Here is an 8,506-nt window from a genome sequence, read left to right on the forward strand (position 1 = left end):
ACATCTTGCGCATTTCCATTCATCTCTTCATGTTTGCTTGTATAGATATAAGATATGCTTGCACGTTAAAATAAGAACAAGGTTGTAAGGAAATTATTCACTTAACCATAGTCCTATTTTGTAAGTGGTTTCGCAGTATCTTGTTTATGCTGACATGTGCGATAACTTTTCACAATTACTTTTCTGCGCGTCGTTATCGCGCGGTTTCTATATGGAAGTATGAGTTTTAGCCATTACATGTCAGCATGTGTTACTCAGATATCCACTATGATTCCTCGTGCGACCTCGACCTGAGACCTTAGCAACTATGATATGGCATGTAATTTGCCTTAGTTGTGTTTAAGGATTTTTATGATCAGGCTGCGCGGGATGTAAGATGGATGTTTGTGAGTGTTTTGAGCTAAGGCTCTTTGTTTTGGGCTAAGGCCCTTACGTTTTTAGAGTTAAGACTCATTAACGTGTTTGAGCTAAGGCTCGTAGGTTTGGGCTAAGGCCCTGACGTTTTAGAGTTAAGACTCGTTAACGCGTTTGAGCTAAGGCTCGCGCATGTATGTTTTACTTCGTTTTATTTTGTTTTGAAGTCAATATAGTGTTGTCATATTGCTCCAAATTAATAAAGGAAGTGTGAAACATGTATGCAAAGGTAATAGAACAAATATTGAAAGATAGCGCGAATCATCATTCATGATGGCTTAAAAGCCTTGATTACATATTTGAACTTTTACATGAAGCATTTTCTAAGCTGTGCCGCGTTCCATGCGCGCGGTATCTTTTTTCCATTCAAATCTTTTAAAGTGTACGCGCCTTTCCCCAAATCTTCTGAAATTTGATAAGGTCCCTCCCAATTGGGGGACATTTTTCCTGGGGGTATCGCGCGGCTAGCTTCATTGTTTCGAGGGACAAAATCATTTTTCTTGAAGTGGCATTCTTTAACGCGCTGATTATAATATTTTTCCAGCTTTTTCTTGTATTTGGCTTCATTGATGATAGCCGCTTCTCTGCGCCCTTCGAGCAAGTTGAGGTCCAATCTTCTTTCGCGCTCGTTGTCAGTCTTGCTCATCATGAGTACCCTATGGGATGGGCATCCAATCTCTGCTGGGATCATAGCCTCTGTCCCATAGGTCAGGCTGAACGGGGATTCGCCGTTGCTAGTTTTGCTTAATGTCCTGTGCGCCCACAGGACATTAGGTAACTCTTCGACCCAAGAATGGGATTCCCCCTCCAACCTTTTCTTAAGCCCATTTAACAAACTTTGGTTCGCGCGCTCCACTTGGCCATTCCCTTGAGGGTGGTAGACCGAAGTGAAGATTTGGTTGATTTGCAATTCTTTGAGCCAGCTGGATATCTTCCTGTCAGTGAATTGTTTGCCATTGTCGCTCACAATTTCCATAGGAAGGCCAAAACGGCAAATGATGTGGCTCCAGATAAATTGCTTCATCGCCTCAGCTGTGATTCTTGCTAGTGGCTTGGCCTCAACCCATTTTGTGAAATAATCTATCGCCACTACCAAAAATTTCACTCGCCCTTGCGCTTGCGGCAGGGGCCCCACAATATCAATGGCCCATTTGTGGAAAGGCCATGCGGAGGTCACTGGAATCAAGTTGTTCTTTGGTCGCATGGTGTTTGGCGCGTGGCTCTGACATGCCTTGCATTTTTGGATTTCTTTTAGCGCATCCAAGTACATGCCTGGCCAATAGTAGCCTGCGCTCATTGCTTTGGCAACCACCATGCGCGGGCCAGCGTGTATTCCGCAGATTCCTTCGTGAATCTCCCTAATCACATAGCTTGCTTCTTCAGCATCCAGGCATTTCATGAGCGGTCCAAGATAAGAGCGTCGATATAATGTACCCTCATGTAGTTCATAGTTCTGCGCCTTGTGTCTTATCTTCCTCGCCTGTGCGCGATCGTCCGGTAACTTCCCCTCCTTCAGGAATTCCCTTATTGGAGTTATCCAGGATGAAGGGGTTGTATGAATTACAAGGACCGATTGCATTTGCACTGACGGGCTGCTCATTACTTCCACCCTGACATCTTTGCCAAAGTGATCAAAATTAGTTGACGCCAATTTACTCAACGCGTCAGCTGACTTGTTTTCGCTGCGCGAGATGTGTATGATTCTAAAGAAGTCAAACTGCTCAACGAGCTTTTTTGCCTGCTCTAGATATAGAGGCATTGTGTTCTCCTTGGCGTCATATAGTCCGTTGACCTGAGCAGCTACCAAGTAAGAATCAACATGGGCCTCTAGCCTTTTAACTCCAAACTTGCGCGCAATGCGCAGACCAGCCAGCAGGGCTTCATACTCAGCCTCATTGTTGGTACTCTTGAAGTCCAACCTAATAGCATAAGTATATTCATGATTATCAGGGTCCACCAGTTTGAGGCCTGCGCCGGACCCTTCGTTGTTGGAGGCCCCATCAGTGAATAGCCTCCAAACATCTTCTTCATCATTTGCTCGCGGAGGGTCTACCTCGCGCTGAGCTTCTTCGATCTTTCCCTCTGGGATTTCCGTGATGAAATCCGCTAAAACTTGACCCTTTATTGCTGGACGGGGCTTATAGGTGATCGTGTGCTCACCTAATTCCAGCGCCCACTTTGTCAGCCTTCCAGAGAGCGCGGGGCGTCGCAAGACTTGCTGGATGTTGTAACCAGTCAGAACTTCAATAGGATGACCATTGAAGTATCTATGAAGCTTGCGCGACGCGTGTGTTAGTGACAAAACTAACTTTTCCATGATGGAGTAGCGCGTCTCAGGGTCTGTCAGCACCCGACTCACGTAGTATATTGGCGTTTGGATCCCCTTGCGATCCACCAATAGTACTGCGCCGATGGCGCGATCTCCAGCTGACAAGTACAATGTAAGGGTTTCGCCAGGAAGTGGAGCTGTGAGCGCGGGCAGCTTTATGAGACATTCTTTTATCTCAGTGAAAGCTTGCTCAGCCTCAGGCGTCCACTTGAATTGGCTCTTCTTCAAGCAGTTCCTCAAAGTGTTAACGAATGGAGTAGATTTGCTGGCGTGCTTCGCTAGGAACCTGTTGATTGACACCAGTCTACCATTCAGCTTCTGAACCTCTTTCATGGTGGATGGTGAAGGCATGTCAAGGATGGCTTCCACCTTTTCAGGGTTCACCTTGAAACCATCCTTAGTGACCATTACACCAAGAAATTTCCCCTCTTCCGCGCCGAAAGTACATTTGCTCGGGTTGAGCTTCATGTTAACTTCCGTTAGGCGCTGAAGAGTTTCCTCGATGTCTTTGAGCATTTGTCTCTCCTCCCTGCTCTTGATCACCAAATCATCAACGTAGACTTCTAGATTTCTTCCGATTTGTTCACTGAAAACCGAATCCATAAGTCTCTGATAGGTGGCGCCCGCATTCTTTAAACCAAAGGGCATTTTTGTGTAACAAAAAACACCCTTGTCGGTCCTGAAGGCCGTCTTGTCCTCGTCTTGTGGTGCCATTTGAATCTGGTGATAGCCTTTGTAGGCATCCAGGAAACATTTGAGCTTGAATGGCGCCACGGAGTCCACCTTTGCGTCGATGTTTGGGAGGGGGTAACAGTCTTTCGGACATGCTTTGTTGAGGTCCTTGAAGTCAATACACATCCTCCATGACCCGTTGCTTTTCTTTACCATCACAGGATTGGCTACCCACGTCTGGTATCGGATCGGGCGGATGATGTTTGCGCGCAACAGGTCCTCAACTTGCTCATTCATGGCCTTCGCCTTTTCATCCCCCATGATTCTCTTTTTCTGAGCAATTGGCTCCACCGACTTGAACGTGTTAAGAGAATGTTGCGCCAAGTCCCGCGGGACCCCAGTCATATCGGAGTGTTGCCACGCGAAGACCGACGTGTATTTTGTGAGCAACCTTTTCATTCTCAATCTCGTTTCGTCTGAAATGGTAGCGCCAATTGTGACCGTTTGCTCGGGGAATTTTGGGTTTAAAATCCACTTCTCTGGCGCATTGTCCTCCATTGGAAGTTTCATTCTCCCTTCCCGCGGCGTACTTGTCACTGCGCACAAATGATCGCGGTAAACAAATGTTACGCCTGTTGGTGTAGGGAACCCCAATGCGCCGTGCGCTGGCGACGGTACAGCATTAAATTGGGCAATCGTTCCCCTGCCCAGGATCATATTGTGGCATGACGTGGTAGGCAAGACCAAGAAGTTGACAACTTCTGCTCTCTTGTGCTCATCATCCCCCATAGTTAGTTCAAACTGAATCTGGCCTAGGGGATGGATGATTTCATTTGAAACACCACAGATTGGTGCGTTCACAATTTCGATCCGCGCTTGGTCTGCCGGGTCTAACTTTCTGAAACATTGCTTATACATAATGTCAGATTCGCTTCCAGTGTCCACCAGGACTTTTGACACTTCGTAGTGAGCAATGTGTGTGGTGATGACGAGAGGACTGCTTATTGAAGGGCCTCCCCTGATTCTTGGGAAGATGACTTGCTGCTCGCGCCAATCCCCGTGGATTTGCGCGCTTCTCTTTTTTGACGTCTGCCCTTGTCGTCCCCCCTCAGCCACACAGATTCTTTTGTATTTCTTGCTGGCAGAGGCTCCTTCCGGTTGCTCATCTTCTATTCTTTGGTTTTTCACCAAGTGAGCTAGCCTGCCTGACTTTACATCCTTCTCGATCGCATCCTTTAAATGATGGCATGCGTCGGTGTTGTGGCCCGGGGACCTATGAAATTCACAATATTTGCCACTGTTTTGCGGTCCCTTGTAGTGTAGTTGCTTGGGGGGCTTGAATTGGACATTCTCAGTACTTAACACCTGTGAAGGTGTTTTAGTGAGGGGAGTCCATATTCTTGGCAGAGGTCTGCTAGGATCTCTGCCGCCCTCCCTCTTGTCACCCTCCCCGCGATTACGAACATCTTTTTGGGGCTGGGGTGAGCTTGGTTGCGCTTGTTTTTCTGCGGAAGAAAAACTTGTTGGCTGCAACCTGGACCATACAGAGTTCTGTTTGGCCCTCTTCTCTTTGCTGCGCGGTGATTCAGCCTGATGCGCTCTTTCTCTTGCCCTATCTTGGGCAATCTGTTTCTCATTTCTCGCGAAAACTCGCGATGCCTCCATTAACTTGGCCCACGTGGTGGGCATACCATCTTTGCTTACGAGAGCTCGTCGCAATTGATCACTGCGCGCGCCTTGTATAAAGGCCACGCGCAGGAGTTGCTCGGTTATACCTCCGATTGCCAGAGACTCCTGATTGAACCGAGTGATGTAATCTTCAATTGTTTCATCATTCCTGCGTACGCAGTGCATGATGTCATCAGGATCGCGCGTGTGCCTGCGCTGCTGTACGAAGTGGGCTTGGAACTTTTCTAATAGTTCCTCGAACCCATCAATTTGCCCAGTCGGCAAGCTCTCGAACCATACCCGCGCCGCGCCTGTTAGGCAGCGAGCAAACATATGACACCATGTTGGCATCGTCCAGCTTTCTAGGTTTCCCGTGTTGTAGAAACCTTGCAAGAAATCGTCTGGATCTGTCGTGCCGTCATATTTACCCAAACCACTTGGCATCTTGGTCTTGTGCTGGATGGGTGCCTGCGCGATGCGCGCAGTGAACTTTGAGTGTTTTACCAAGATGGCTGGTCTGTAGGGTGTGGTTACGTCCACTTGCCCTCTGACTGGTGGGCTGTACGGCATGTGCAGATCCGGATCGGCTCTGGCTCCAGGCGCCATGTTCACAGGCGCGCGGAGTTGTGAGCCTCCTGCATGAGTATCCCGCGTCTTCCTCATGCTATGCACTTCCTCATCACTGAACTCAGTGTGTGCAGTGTGAATAGAATGTCCTTCTTCCGGCGCGCGCGGCCTTTTTGTAGTCTGTTTATCAAACGCTTGCCTTTGTGTTTGGTCGGCTAGCTTCTTCTGTTTAACCATTTCCTCGTACTTTTCCATCAGACGCCGCTGCTCGTTTATGAGCCATTCATTCGAATCATTTGTTTCTTCTTCTGGACCCATTGGTCCTTTCAGTTTCGCGCCGGCCATATTTTGTAACGTGAGATCGTCTGGAGGAGTTTCAGTCTGGCCGTGAGGGGTTGTGACGAAGGGACGGTTGCTGGTGGTACGCGTAGAATCACGCGGAACCCTCAGAACCTGCTGTCCGTCGTTAACACCCTCACGTTCAATATCCTCCAGAGCTTGATCAACGTTACGAACGCCAGAAACCATGGTGATTGATTTTTTTTATGTAGATCTGATGAGATCTGATTGCCGATGTAACAGTGGATGGCGCCAATGAAGAAACGTGGATCTACTCACTGGTAGCAGATCTACTTTCCTCGGGTTTGATTATACTATTTCACCGATGGTTCTTCTGGATCTCTGTTCTTCCACCTACAAAATGAACAGCGCCGTTACTTACCCCTCAGAAAGGGACAGAGGGGTCCTCTTTGGGGTAACCCTCCGGCGTGAGAATCAGTATATTTGTGGAGAAGATAATAATGTGTCCCGTAAGGGAATCTCAAGAGTATTGCTTAATAGCTGAATCCTCTTGATTGTGTGATTGTGTGTTTGTATGTAACTGACTGTGAGTGAATGTAATTCAATATGATTGAATGTGATATCACTGCCAGTAACTGTCAATGATTGAGTATGAATGTGTCATCAAAGTGGAGTTGATGCTGTATTTATAGTGCTAGGTTTTCCACTGGTTGGGCTCAACCTCGTTGGCCTCCTCCAATCGCACTGCGCCACGTGTCCTCTGGGACACCTGGCGCTTTCTCGTTGGTTGTAATCACGTGGTAGCACATGTGTCATGCTGAGTTGTCGACCTTTCATTTGGCAGCTGTCAACATCAGCATATTCTTACTCCTTAAAAAGATGCCTTCTGGAAGGTTGTCTGACGTGCACAATCAAGGTTGCCCTAATCCTAATTTGGATAAGGACGAGGTTGATTATGTGCACGTGTGATATGCGCCCATCCTGAGGATGCGCGAGGTCTTCTCTTTATTCTCACGCGCATATATTTCATGCGCAGGTGTGATATGCACGAGCATGTGATATGCGCCGCACGCTGGTGTGCCGCACGCATATGTGACGCGCGAGCATATGTGATATGCAAGAGCATGTGATATGCGCCGCGCGTTGATGCGCCGCGCGCATATGTGATGCGCGAGCATATGATGCCTGAGCATGTTTTGTACGCGCCATGCGCATATGTTTTGGCTTTATGCCTTCATAATGTCTTTATCTTGTGGTTTGACCCGCCTTGCTCGGTGTTGAGGCGGGTACATACCTCTTCAGGTATCAAAGCTTTGGTTTCATACACCTAAATTTTTTTCCATCTTGCTTCCGCCTCTTATTCTCAAATATGCCTAACAATCACCAAATTTCACAACAACTCGGCTGGAAGCTTACCCAACCCATATCCAAATACAAGTAATAGACCCTTCTTAGGGAAATGCCAATGGTGCCATGAAAGGGGTCACACCCTTTCCAATTGTCCCTCCTTCAAAAAGTTACACCCAACCGCTTCCGCTCCACGTTTCTATTGTGTTTCACAGGTTAAAGAAGCTCAGGTAAACACAATACATACTTCAAATGTTCCCACCACAAATTGGCTCCTTGATAGTGGGGCATCCCACCACATTACGAATGATTTAACCAACCTTTCTCTGCATGCTCCATATGACGGAACCGAGGAACTCGTAATAGGTGATGGTTCATGTTTACCAATTACTCATATTGGATTCCTTGTCATTAAAACTTCTAATACCCCTCTCGTTCTCAAAAACGTGTTATGTGTTCCATCCTTATCACGTAATATTATCTCTATGTCTCGTCTATGTCAAGATAACAATTTTCAAATCAAATTTTATTCTTTTGTCTTTGTTATCAAGGACCGAACAACGAAAACTCATCTACTCCAAGGCAACGCAACTCAAGGAATGTATGAAATAAGTTTCTCTCTAGTACCTCCGACACACAAACCTTCGGTTTACATGTCGCAACCAACTTCATCCGTCACTTGGCATCGCCGACTTGGACACCCAAACGATAAAGTTTTCAAGTCACTATCTTCCCTTATTTCTTTTAATTCAAGTTCTCATGCAAATTGTAATTCATGTCTTATTAACAAAAGCCATCGGTTACCTTTTTCCACATCCTCTCTCTCATCTAATGCTCCATTAGATCTAATTTTCTTCGATGTTTGGTGCTCACCCGTTACATCCATTGATAATTATAAATATTATATTATCTTCGTTCATTATACTAAGTATATATGGCTCTACTCACTACAACAAAAATCCGACTCACTTACTACTTTCATACATTTTCAAAAGTTAGTTGAGAATTATTTTCAAAAACAAATCAAGCAAGTGTTCTCCAATAATGGAGGCGAATACATTAAGCTCCGTTCACATCTATTATCATGTGACATCTCTCATCTAACCTCACCACCTCACACTCCCGAACACAATGGATATGCTGAACGACGTTACCGACATATCGTTGAAACCGGCTTGGCTCTCCTTTCTCATGCTAAACTTCCCACCT

This window comes from Bidens hawaiensis, unplaced genomic scaffold (assembly GCF_021521415.1).
Source record: "Bidens hawaiensis isolate Kalapana, Puna unplaced genomic scaffold, B.hawaiensis_p1.1 tig00016756_1, whole genome shotgun sequence".
In the NCBI taxonomy this organism is placed as follows: domain Eukaryota; kingdom Viridiplantae; phylum Streptophyta; class Magnoliopsida; order Asterales; family Asteraceae; genus Bidens; species Bidens hawaiensis.